Below are 13,607 nucleotides of genomic sequence, written 5' to 3' on the forward strand. Positions count from 1 at the left end.
TTTCACAATTTTTCAAAATGGCCAATTAGGTGTCAAAATACTTGACCCAACAAATCTGATTAATAAACATATTTTACAAATCAAAAACTAAGAGGTTAACAAATGTACCATGCTCCCTTAATGTGGAGTTTGCAAAACAGCACCTGAAGGACTCTCAGAGTGCGATGAACAAACTCTAAGTGGGCTTTCATGTGTTTTCCACTGCGGAGAGAATTACAGAGGCTTCCATCTTGCCTCTTTGCCAAAAAGCCCAGATTGGTAGAAGGCTGCAGTGATGGTTGTCCTTCTGGAACTCTGTCCCATTTCTACACAGGATCTCTGGAACCCAGTCAGAGTGACCATCAGTTCTTGGTCACCCCTCTTACTAAGGCCCTTCTTCTCCCTCAATTGTTCAGTTTGACTGGCTGACCAGCTCTTAAAAGAGTCCTGGATGTCCCAAACTTTTTCTATTTGAGAATTATGGAGGCCATGGTACTCTTAGGAATCTAGTGCAGCAGAAATTTTATTGTAGCCTGTCCCAGATCTGTGCCTTGCAATAACCTTGTCTTTGAGCTCTAGAGGCAGCTCCTTTGACCTCATGGTTTTTGCTCTGCTTCAGTATTCATTGTCAGCCATGACACCTTCTATAGAGAGGCATGTTCCTTTCCAAATCATGTCCAATCAATTTAATTTACTACAGGTTGACTCCATTCAAGGAGTAGGAACATGTCAGCAACATTGAAAAGAAATGGAAGAAACTAGAGCTAAATTTCATGTGCTGTTGCAAAGGACCTAAATACTTATGCCAATGTGATATTTCAGTTTTTTCTTTTTAATAAATTTACAGGCATTTCTAAAATTCTGCTTTCACTCTGTCATTATGGAGTGCTGAATATAGATTAATGAGGGGGGAGAAATGAATTTCAACAACTGTAGAATCAGGCCACAGCACAACAAAATTGACAAAAGTGAAGGGGGTCTGCATACTTTCGGAATGCACTGTAAATCCCACTCTGTAGTTCTTGTCATTCCCTGCCCTCTCTAGCCTCCAAATTTTAGGAACTAAAAGACTAAAAAAGATTTACCTACCCTTGAACTAATAGAAATCAGAATGTCTTAATAACTTTCTGCAAATCAACTAAATACATTTTTACTAGCTGAACTAAATCTCTCTTCTGGTTATATATGCACCTTAGTTAAACTGACCAAATTCTCCACATCACCCTGGACTGAAACGGCATTTCAAAATGGTGATTTGAGGCAATATATATTTTTTAATCTTCAAGGCTTAATGTAGCTATTTTACTATTTTCCATACAACTTCCTCAAAACATAAAGGGCCCACATAACTGGGCCAAAATGTTTACCTCTGCAAGGAACAGAAATGGCAGCAGATTGCTATCCACATCTCCTGATGCCCTTGGAAGCAAGGAAGTAGTAAAGAATTCACCCTGATTGGAAACTGTTGCCTATCCTGGTTGGAGGACAGGCAATACTTAATTTTAAACTTAATTTTAAGGAGAGAGGTGCCATATTGCATTGTTAGTTGGTCAAAGGGCGTTTTCAATGAGAAAGGCAGAACATAAACCTCAGCGGTTTAACTAAAGTGGCAAAGTGCCTGTTCCAATACTTTTTGCCTGAATAGCACTTAGCCATAATGCATAAGCTAGCTTCCTGATGCTCTGTCAGCTACGGCTCTTCAATTCAGAAGGTTTCCCCCCTCCCAGCAGCTTCACACCCTTCACAGGAACCATCTATTTATACAACCTTGGCAGGGAAACGCCTGTCTCAGCATACTTGACCCAAATTGATCACTCTGTTATTGACACTGCTCTGGCACTTCCTGTATGCCTGGGCAAAGGAGAGTCTTAATCTCCATATGTCAAAATATAGAAATCGGCACAAAGAAAGAGAATGCCTTTATGCCCATTTTCTTTTCTCCTTTTTTCCTAAGTTGTCTCCTTTTTTCCCCATGTTTGTGTGTGAGAAACATCAGATGTATGTTGTTTGAATTATCACTTTTATTTGTCAGCTTGCTTGTTTCCTTATTATAGTTGTGTGCTGCTGAGTCATTCCAGCTCACAACAGGTTACAAGATAAAACGCAGTATAAACCTCCACTGAAAGACAATTCAAAGCAAGAACAAAAGCAACAGAGCCCTCATGATGGAATCAGAATAATAAAAAGTAAAATTGTTCTCTACAGTCTCCATAACAGAAAATTCAGGAAGTTAAAACTAGAAGCAATGATAACAATGGGGAGAAAAGAAAAAAAATAAAGATGGCAAAGGATCACATCCCAAACATCCTCTAGAAAAGTTCAGCCTTTGTTCACTTCTAAGATCATAACCAAAAGAGGCCAGTGGCACCTAAAATAGGAAGTAGTTCCCAAGGATAGCTGCCCTCCCTGAAAACAATGTTTTCTAGCCTCAGAGTCATTCATCTAACAAAGATGGTTTTTGGTCTTGTGCTTTTTTTTCCTTCAAACCTATACAGATAGTCTTACTACAAACATCTCTCTTAAGGTGATCTAGTAGGACCAAGAAGAAGGGTCTTATTGTGACGGCTACCACCTTGTGGAACATCATCCCCATAGAGATAAGATTTTCCCTCATAGTTTTGCCAGTGAGCTGAGGACCCCATGGTGGTACAGAGACCATTAAGTGTTTTGTTTGATTGTTGTTGCCAGGTGGGGTAGACATTTATTGTGTCTTGTATTTGAGGTTTTGCTTCTGTAAGCCATCCACAGTTACCATGAATGAATCAGGTGGCCGCATGAATTTTCTTAATAAATAAAAAATAAATCTTCTTTTAGCATTCTGTGTTAAAACTATGGTGTAAAGCTGTAGTGTGGTCAACTGAAGCTTTGCGGGTGAAGAGACTGGACTATGGAAACCAGATCAGAATTGATTCGCAGAGAGAATGACTAAATTTCAATGCACAACACTAAATTTTCTTATGTGCCCATAAGAAAAAGGCAGAGCCTTGCTTGCACCAATGTAGGTGCCATTTTCATTTTTTAATCCTAACCCAAGGAACCTGCTGTATTGTTCCCAGATTAGTTAGCAACGATCCTTTTCAATTCATATGTGGCTTCAGTTTATCCCATCTGGGAGAAGTTTGGGTAAAGGTTTGCCATTGTACTGCATTCATTTTAGCTGTACAAGTGCAGCTTCAGGGGAGGAAATGAGCAGACCAAATCTACCATGTCTTATCTTCCATATGCTAGAATAATGGCATGCTGCATTTCAGGAGACGGTTATTAGTTGTGAAGTGAGATTTATGATTTTGCTGTCCCCGAGGACAGCTAGAAACCATCACAATTAAAATGTAAACTAGCCTGCTGAGAATGCCCTGGCTGGAGCTGTGGGCAAAATTGTTTGTGAAACTGGTCAGGAACAATTCATCTGCGTGAAAATATTAGTCCTGCAACTTCCACCAAGATGGGGGGGCCTGGGCAGGGATTGTATGCCATGCCTTCTGCAAACTGCTGAGATGAAAGATGCCTTAAGGGAAGTTTTGACTCAAATGCTATCCCAAAGATTTAAATCTTACATTTATATAGGCATAAGTTCATTCCACCACCCATGTGGCTTTACGCCAAACCTCTAGTGGCAGTTTTCTTCCCCTATATCTCTTCTCTTAGATTTGGCATCTGCAGCCAATTCCAGCTTCCCTGGGGGTCCGATTCAACTTCATTAGAGCCATTGGCCTTCCTAGGCTTCGTCCATAATACACTTAATTTAATTACTTGATTAACCAATTTTCTGGTTTTGCACTATATAGTGAGCCATAAACTAATCAAGCTGGGCTGGTACAGCATCCTATTGTCCCCCCTCCACCACTAAAATCCCTAATCAAGCTTAGCATCTTGTGAAAATGTAGCCACTAGATTTTTAATGGAGCTAGTATTTTGTGGAACAGCATATAAATCTCATTACTGGAGGAAAGACATTAAGAATCTGCTATACCTACCAATAAAAAGAAATTGTCATACTTAATTCTGATTCAAAAAGTGTTAAATTCCAAAAGCTATTTCTCCATCTTCAGAACAGCCTTAGCTGCCATAGTCAGGAGTTTGTGGAAGGATATAAATATAGTCAATTAATCAGTTGGTTTTGTTGTTGTTGTTGCCTTCAGGTAAGCCAGTGTGACCCCGGGCAATTGCCTGGATTTATCCCTGCAATTTTCTTGGTAAGATTTCAGAAGTGGTTTGCCATCCTTCCAAGTTCTGAGAGAGAGTGGGATTGGCCCAAGGTCACCCAGAAAGAAAGGAAGGAAGGAAGGAAGGAAGGAAGGAAGGAAGGAAGGAAGGAAGGAAGGAAGGAAGGAAGGAAGGAAGGAAGGAAGGAAGGAAGGAAAAGGAGGGAGGGAGGGAAGGAAGGAAGGAAGAGGAAGGAAGGAAGGAAGGAAGGAAGGAAGGAAGGAAGGAAGGAAGGAAGGAAGGAAGGGGAAGGGACCCCCAAATTGCTTTTCTCATTACAGGGGTGGGCTAGGGTCATCAAACAGAAATTCCTAACCTTACCCACTTTCTATTTCTGCTTCACCCAAGGTAGCCTTCCCCTCAATAAACAAACAAACAAACAAACAAACAAACTCCCTCTGGTTTTTAAGCTTTCCTGCAAAGCTGGAGGCCAAGCCCTTTGCTGAGAAGTTAAAGGCTTGTAGATGAGGAACTATCTTGTACACGCTTCATAAAGGGATCTTTTGCACTCTCATTTAAAGACTGTTCCCCGATGAGGATGAGTAAAGTAGCCACTAAAATCATTCCATTTTGTGTGTGGAGAAACAGAGAATTTTCAATATCATCTCAATATGATTTATAAGATTAGATAAACAAGAGGTAGTAAAGAATCAGTGATGCCAAGTTAATGTAAACAGATCATTTTTATATTTATTTTTTCATTTATTGAAGAACTATCTTAAGATAAATAATAATCTACAAAGTAAGGCATCCTAGAAAAATAATGACTGATGCTATCATGGTTACATTCTACTAAGAGGACTCCTTGTTGCTCTCTGAGCTTTGTTGTTTGCTTGCAGATGTCTTATTACCCAACTAGGTAACATCATCCTCAACCAACACCCAGGTAAAAACATCAGACATACAAATAGAGGAGTTTATATTTAGCTCAGTCCTTGGTGCTTTCTGATCGTTTGCAGACATTTCATTACATGAGTAGGTAATATATTCAGTGCTAGCGAGTGTGAGTTTATTCCGTGTTTATCTACAGTTGCTTGCCCTGCCAATGTTGGTGGGGATGTGGTTTTTCTTCTTGATTAGAGTGCTGTTTTCTGCTTGTTTGTTTGCCTAGTGCTAATCCTTGTTTATCTGGGTGTTGGCTGTTGGAGAAGACACGTTCTTGTCTTTTTTTCCCCTCAAACTTTTGTTGTTGTTTTGAAGGGTATGTAAATGTGCTTTATCTCCATATTACCTAGTTGGGTAATAAAACATCTGCAAGCAAATAAGAAAGCTCAGAGAGCACCAAGGATTCCCCAGTTCAACCCTGGGCTACATACATGTATTCTCTTCTTTTGCATTCTACAAAGAGCTGAATAATATCAGTTGCGTATTTCAGAATGAGGTCCTCCACAGAAGGCCATAGTAATTAACTTTACTGATGTAGCACTGATTTTTCCATGTCTGCCTGCCTGTCTGTCTGTCTGTCTATCATCTCAAACTGCCCAAGGAGCTGCTGATTCAATCCACAGAGGAATTATTGAGTCTATCATTTGCACCTCTATAACTGTCTGGTTTGGTTCTGCAACCCAACAGAGACACAGAGACACAGACTTCAGAGGATAATTAGGACTTCAGAAAAAACAATTGCTATCAACCTGCCTTCAGTGGAGGACCTTTACTGCACAAGTCAAAAAGAGGGCTGTGAAAATATTTATAGACCCCTCACATCCCGGACATAAACTGTTTCAACTCCTACCCTCAAAACAACACTATAGATCACTGCACACCAGAAAAACTAGACACAAGAACAGTTTTTTCCCAAATGCCCTCACTCTGCTAAACAAATAATTCTCTCAATGCTGTTCAACTATTACAAGTCTGCACTACCATTACTATTAATCTTCTCATCACTCATTATCACCCATCCATCCCCTCCCACTTGTGACTGTATGACTGTAACTTTATCACTTGTATCCTTACGATTTATATGGACCGTTTCCTAGCATGATTTGATTGCTTATTGTACCCTATGACTATCATTAAGTGATGATTCTTGACTCTTTGGAATGTATCTTTTCTTTTATGTACGCTGTGAGCATTTGCACCAAGACAAATTCCTTGTGTGTCCAATCACACTTGGCCAATAAAGAATTCTATTCTATTTTATTCTATTCTATCTATCTATCATCTATCTATCTAATCTATTTGTCTATCTGTCTATCATCTATGGCTTACAGAATACAGGTAGTCTTCAACTTACAATGATAACTGAGCCCAAAATTTCCATTCCTAAGCATGACAATTGTTAAGTGAGTTTTGCCCCATTTTATGACCTTTCCTGCCACAGTTGTTAAGTGAATTACTGAAGTTGTTAAATTAATAACACAGTAGTTAAATGGATCTGGCTTTCCCATGACTTGGCTTGTCCAAAGGTCGCAAAAGGTGACCTTCAGCCAGCAATCATCATAAATACATGCCAGTTGCCAAACACCCAACTTTTGATCATGTGAAAACTTATGACTGTTGTAGCAATTTTAATGCTACAACGGTCATAAGTGTTAAAAACAATCATCACTTTTTCAGTGCTGCTGTAACTTTAAAGAGTCACTAAACAAACGGTTGTAGTTAAAGACTACCTATATACAACCCAACCTCTGTTAAAAATGTGATAACATTTCTAGAAATAACTCCTGCATTTGAATTATCGTGTTAGAATCCTAGACTATAGCTAAACCTTAACTCTTGCCTAGTTATTGCCAGTATATTTATGAACTCTCACTTACTTCTTGTTGTCTGGACTGATGCCATTATCAGAATATTTACATGCATTTCAACTTGCCATAATAGCACAGAACCAGTAAACTTGGCAATGTATAAACAAAGTGGGAAGGCCACATGGACTAAATCTGAAGGAAATTGTTATTTGTCAGATGGGTTGAAACCTGGGATGCTTAGGAAGAAATATATTCAGAAGCAAAGGGGATGAAGAAATAAGAATATTGTAAGCCAGGCACCCTGATATTACATTGGTGGATTGTTCTGAAGAAGCCCCATCATATTTTTACTGGAAATTCACTTCAAATTTGCAAATAAATGAGCTATTTTTATTTCTAACGAACATCAAAAAGTTCATTACTTATTTATTTATTTGATTTGTCAATCACTTGCAAGATAATAGGTATAAGGATAAACATAGTTATAAATACAAGAAATGAGTACATATAAGAAAAATAAAAGAAACAATAGGACAGGGACAGCAGGCACTTTGGTGCGTTTATGCACGGTCTTTCTTTCTTTCTTTCTGCATCTTGTCTTCTTCCAAGCTTATAAATACCGGATTAAATAGTCTTCAGGATTCTGGAATTTACCTCAGGAGAACTCACCTCACCAGAACTGGGAACACCGTTACCACGCAAGTTTCCCACCATGCATTTTGATCATCATCATTGGGAGGTGTTTTCAAGATTCTTTACCTTGATATTATAATATTCTGGGCTGTTTCTGGCATCATGAAGAAATAAAACTGAAAATGAAATGAAAATAAAATGAAAGCTGGTCAGTGACACAACTGAGAAATACTAAACTTTATGAGGGGAGGTTTCAAAGTACTTTCACTTTACTACTTTTCTTACCATTGCAATTCATAAACAGAAGATGACCTGGATGTCTTAGCATCTAAACACATTCTGGACTAAATGGAATGAGTGGGACATAAATATCCTATTTATAAGGAATGCCAAGCATGTCCTCCGTTACTTCAGCTCCACTTGAGAAGTGACATGAAATGAATGAGATATTCTCTATGTACCTTAGGCATTTTCCCAGCCATCAGTTACATAGGTAGAGGATAGAGATTAATGGAGTAAAGAAGCATGAAACAAAGTTCTGACTTTAAAATAAAATAAAATAAAACTTAGCTAATAAAGGAGAAATGCATATCATTCAGCAAGTCAAACATCAGGTCAGTTATATTTGTTTTTATTCTTTTATCTAATGTTTTTAACATATACAATTAATAGAACAATCTTTAAAGTTAAGGAAAAAATAAAATATTGAAAAAGAGGCAATCCCAGACAAACTCAAAATACAAACTATGAAAGAAAAGAAAAAGAGAAAAAAATTCTCTTACACTGATCAATAGTCACTGATTTACTAATATGGTAGATACACTAGCAGCTAGAAAGTCTTCATAATTCTAGCAGATCTGGAGTGCATTAAACTGATAAAGACAACAACAGAACAAATTGAGCACATATACATGTTTATAAACAATTTTATTTTTATATACAGTTGTATTTGTATTTTGCACTTTTAGCAATATTCCATTATTAATTAGAAAGTTGATGATTTTGTCTGTTTGTGCAGGTATAAAAATTTAATTCATTGTTAAATTATAATTCTATTCAATTTTGGACATTATAGCCATATCCATATACCCATTAATTTCAGATACCAGACTTTCTCATAGTGGCCAACCAGATACAAGCAGAAAGTTGAGACATACCTCCCCCGCCACCATAGTTTCCTCCAGCTGCAATTTGGAAGTAAAATTGCACCTTCAGAACTAAAACCATACATTAATAAATGGGTCCCCCACTTATTTGTCTAACACCCTTTCAAAGCCATTGAAGTTTGTGACCCCCATCATGTCTTGTGGCAATGAATTCCATAGGTTAATTATGCACAATTCAGAGAATCACCCTCTCTGGTCTGCTCTAAATTTCCCTAAAGTCCTAGAGTTTTGAAAAAGGGAGGAAAAGTTCTCTCTGTATCTTCATACTATGCCTTATCTCATGCACTTCAGCCATGTCCATCCTTGGTATGGTTTTCTTCCCTCCAAGCCAATGAATCCCAAATTATGCAGCATTTTTTTCATATGGAAGATTTGAGCATCCTGATCACCCAACTATTTACTAAGACTGCATTACTATTACCATTAATCTTCTCACTGTTCCTATCACCCATCCCCTCCCACCTGTGACTGTAGGACTGTAACTTTGTCGCTTATATCCTAACGATTTATATTGACTGTTTCCTAGTATGATTGGATTGCTTATGACTATCATTAAATGCCATGACTATCATTAAATGTTATACCTTATGATTCTTGACTCTTGACGAATATATCTTTTCTTTTTATGTACACTGAGAGCACATGGACCAAGCCAAATTCCTTGTGTGCCCAATCACACTTGGCCAATAAAGAATTCATTCATTCATTCATTCATTCGATTGTATTCCTCTACCTTTTTTTTCCCCAATCTAATCCACAGCTTTTTCCAACGTGTCAACTAGAACTGCACACAGGACTCCCAGATTTGGAAGCACCGGAGGTTTGTGTAAAGGCATTGAGATCTTGGCGATTTTATTCCTAAGGATGGTAGGTTTCCTGTGGTGGAAAAGGTGAACAGTCCAGAACCTTTAAACGGAATTCTTGTCCTGAACAGGAATTCCACCACCCCCATCCCTCCCCAACCACCCAAATGACCCTGGGAGTTGCCCGGTTTCCCGCCTGAGTACTTCTTTCTTTCCCCCCCGCCTCCCCCACACACCGCACCCATCCCCAAAACGACAGCCTTGCTCTCCCGGGGGCTCCTCCCGGGTAAGGAGCTGGATCGAGCCCAGGTGAGGCCTGGAGAAGAGGGACAGTGTGAGCGAGCGCCGGGGAGCTGCCGCTCAACGCGCGCCTCTCCTCCTCCTCCTCCTCCTCCTCCAGCTGTAAGCCGATCCCTCCTCGGGCTGCCCGAGCCTGGGAGGACGCCGCTGGTAATAAGACAACTGCTCTGAATCAGCAGCGGGCCCGGGCCGCCGCGGCCTCCAGTGCCCCCCCGTCTCCGCTCCCCACCCCCGTCATCTTGCAATCATCAACGGCATTAACCCGGGTCGAGGAAACAGGCTCTCGGGTTAGTGGTGGGAGGCTGTGAAAACAGGGGGGCGGCCAGTCGAGGAAACCCGATCGCTATTCATCAAGCTCGGGAGGCGAGCAGGGAGAGGAGGAGGAGGAGGAGGAGGAGGCAGAAGGAAAGGGAAAGGGCCCCCCTGAGCTGCTGGCTCCCGGCGACCCGGGCCGAGGCAGTTCAAGCAGGCTGCCTGGCGGAGTTATCTGGAGGGCTGAGGAGACACACGCCCACCCCTCCCCGCAAGTCGCTGGCCCGCACACGGACTCACTCTCTCCCCCCCTCACCCAACCAACCCTACTCGGGTTTTCTAGCCCCGCCTGAGCTCTGGTACGCGCTGTGCCAATCCCCCGAGGCAAAGCGCTCTCGCGTCTTGGTCCAACCATCTGTTTCTCTTTAGCCTTGTTGTTGTTTGTTCTTGTTGTCTTGTCTGAAGCTTGGAGTTTTGCAGGGGCTCGGACGGGGCGTGGGGGAGAGCGGGACTCTCTTGGTCCCCCCCGCCGGGGGCCAACGGCGCGACCTTGCGCCAAAGCCGCTCGGAAATAAAAGTGCGGAGAAACGTATTAAGCGGTTGATGTGCATGTGGGGGAAAGAGGCGTGGGGGTGGGGGTTGATTGGTGTGTTTTTTTAAGCATTTGTTTGCTTGTTGATGTAATTGAAGACACTGTTAAACCGAGATTTACAAACAACGCATTTTAGTTGCTTAACCGCTCAAAGACAGGAAAGCCATGCAGCCTTGGCTGTAAAAGTCCTTGTTCAAATTTAAAAAGAAAAAGAAAAAGCAACCCTAGCGGCCGGCAGTATTTCTGCAGCTCTAATTCAAGAGCTGTCTTCTCTTTAAATCTCAAAACAAATGTTGGGCGTTTCCATGGAGATTTACATGCAAGTAAACTCTGCACTGTATATTTTGCGCTTGGCAGGAGCTCTTTTTTCAAACTGGAGAGACTGTAGGTGCGCAGCCCTGCGTGAGCGTCCTACCTGACAGATGGACTTAGTTACTTACCGTATCTATTTACATGTATAGCTGCCTTTCCGTTAAAATGTGCTGAAACGACTGATTAAGATGCAGCTCTTTTGGTTTCGGAGAAATGTATTAGGCTAGGAACCAAGAAACTGTTTATTAGGCAAAGGAACTTACTCGGAAGAATCAATGTCGTGACTTTAGCCAGACTGACTTCTAGATAAGTGACAGAAGTAGTATTCCAGTGTAAACTGTACATATCCTTCCTCCATTTGGAAGTTTGGAAGCAACTGGACACAAAGAGAGAGAGAAGGAGGGGAGGAAACGTCAGGAAAAGATGGATATACGTTATAGTTTAATTTAGCATATTTAGAATTCAATTATTCACAAGATTAAAGAAACCGTAGTTTAGCACGCGCTGTGAAATCATCCATTGCTTTTAATAAGAACGTCACTGGACTATTTTTTTTCCCCCAAAGTTGAGGTGGTCCAGCAGTAATTCTCCATCCCTTTGAATAAGGTAACATCCGCAGGCAAAAGCACATGCGGACTTTCCCCTCATCATAAAAGTTCAATGAAATCGCAAATAGGCTGTCCGTGCTGGGATCCGAAACACGTGTCTGTGGGTGAGACTCCCCCACTTCAAGCCTCTAGATGAGGGCGACAGCCTTCCCTTTTCCGGGATTGTGAACCGACCTGGCTGTGCCGGTTCAGCTTCTCCGGGGAAAAGGAGAGAGGGGAGCGGCAGTGGGAGAAAGGGGGATGGGAGAATCCCAGGCCAGAGTTCAAGTCCACCTTGAGCAGCCAGCCTCTTTTCATCAGACCAGTCTATTTGATCGGATTGTTGGGCGGGGGGCTTTAAATGAAGGGAGATTCCTCCTGAAGGAGAAGCCGCGTATAAATCTAACTAAAAAACGATTTATATTGCTCTTACCTACTTCTTAACCTGTACCCAAATGAACCCTCCGCTTTTTTTTTTTTTAAGGCGGTTCTGTCAAAAAAAAGAAAAAAAAGGAAGCTGCCTCTTGGTCATTTAATTAGGAAGGCCAGCAATCCAGGAATCTGCCGCGGGAGGGGTCCAGGGCAGCAACTTTGTCCCTGCACTTTCCTTCTTCCTCGGATACTGTTTCTTCCGCTAACCGCCCCCCCGACCTGCGCTGTCCACTTTCATTGGGCTTTTTTCAAGTGACGGCGCCCAGAAATAAATCCCCTTTATATACAACTGGAGCCTCTGCGGTATAGGGCAAAAAAGTCAAGATGGGGATCACGACTGTAGGATCAACACAACCTCCTGTCGCATTTTTGGATAGTTCAACCACATCGGCCTCCATCTTGACTCTTTTGACACACATTCTTGTTTGACGGAGCTTAGCCCCAGCGTTCAACCTTCTGCCGTAGATGAAGTGGAAGGCCAGTGGCGACGCTTACTGAGGCTCCTTTTATTGTTATACAATGTAAAGAGATCATGGGTCTCTATATTTTATGAATTAAGTGTCAGGAATAGAATTCTTTCTGGAGGAAAAAAAGATCAGTGTCCGTCCTCCCCCGACCAAGTGATATCCCAATGACTGCTATTCCCATCGACTGATAGGAAATGGGAGACGTAGTCCGACCAGCCTTATAGGTTTGGCCAGGGGAAGACCAGGAATATAAGCAGGAAACCCAATTCAGCTGACAGGATAAACGTATCCAGTTAATCTGTTTTTTTTTGGGGGCGTAAACCCGAGTGGCTAATGGTCACTTAGGGCTTGGTCCAATATGAGTGGAACCCCGACTGGCTAGAAACATCTGGATGGGAAGAGAGTAGAACTGGTGCCCGAAGGCAAAGTCTGGAGCATGGGCATGATTGGCACCAGAGGCAGCGATTCCGCTTCTTGCCCTTGGCTGCTCATAATTCCAGTCCCCCTGATTTCAAGAGTCCCATCTGGGTCCATCTAAAGAGGGAACCCAGGAGACCAGGGCCAAAACTGATCTAATTGCATATTGGATTTCCTGTGAGCTAGTTAATGTCTAGGAATATCAACCGTTGCCTCCAGGAATGTAACAGATACTAGCAGCGAATCCGCATCTGCTGTTTTTGATAGCCGCAAAAGAGCTATCCGTCCATCACTCCCGGGGAAACCGGGCGAGTACATGCCGGTGGACCAGAATTGTAACCTTTACATTCCTTTTGAAGCCCCGCCGTGCTGCCCTGCCCGCTTTAGGTTTAGACGTAAATGCTGGATAAGCGAAAGGTTCCTGCTCCCTCTTCTCTCGTTAGTTTCGTTCTCAATGGGAGAGGCTGGGTCGGGTTTTACTCAATCTAATGAGACGCCTCTGTCTGGCCCTCGTTTTTCTCTCCTTAGGCCTCGACTCGGCTTTTCTTTCCATTTGCTCGCTCTCCTGGAAGAGTCCAGATCAGTCACCGATCACCCCTCGCTCTGGGTTTCAGAGAGGGCAAGGCAGTCAAGGGCGACCCATTAAACCGGAGACAACCGGGTTGTTGGGCGGCTACGAGCCCAGACGAGGACGGGAATCCTTACCTGTGCCTCCTGTGGAAAGTAGAAAGGGCACATTCTGCTCGCTGACTTGGCCCGCGATTTGATCTG

The sequence above is a fragment of the Pseudonaja textilis genome, chromosome 1 (assembly GCF_049901715.1).
Source record: "Pseudonaja textilis isolate UNSWEBS1 chromosome 1, rPseTex1.2, whole genome shotgun sequence".
Classification (NCBI taxonomy): domain Eukaryota; kingdom Metazoa; phylum Chordata; class Lepidosauria; order Squamata; family Elapidae; genus Pseudonaja; species Pseudonaja textilis.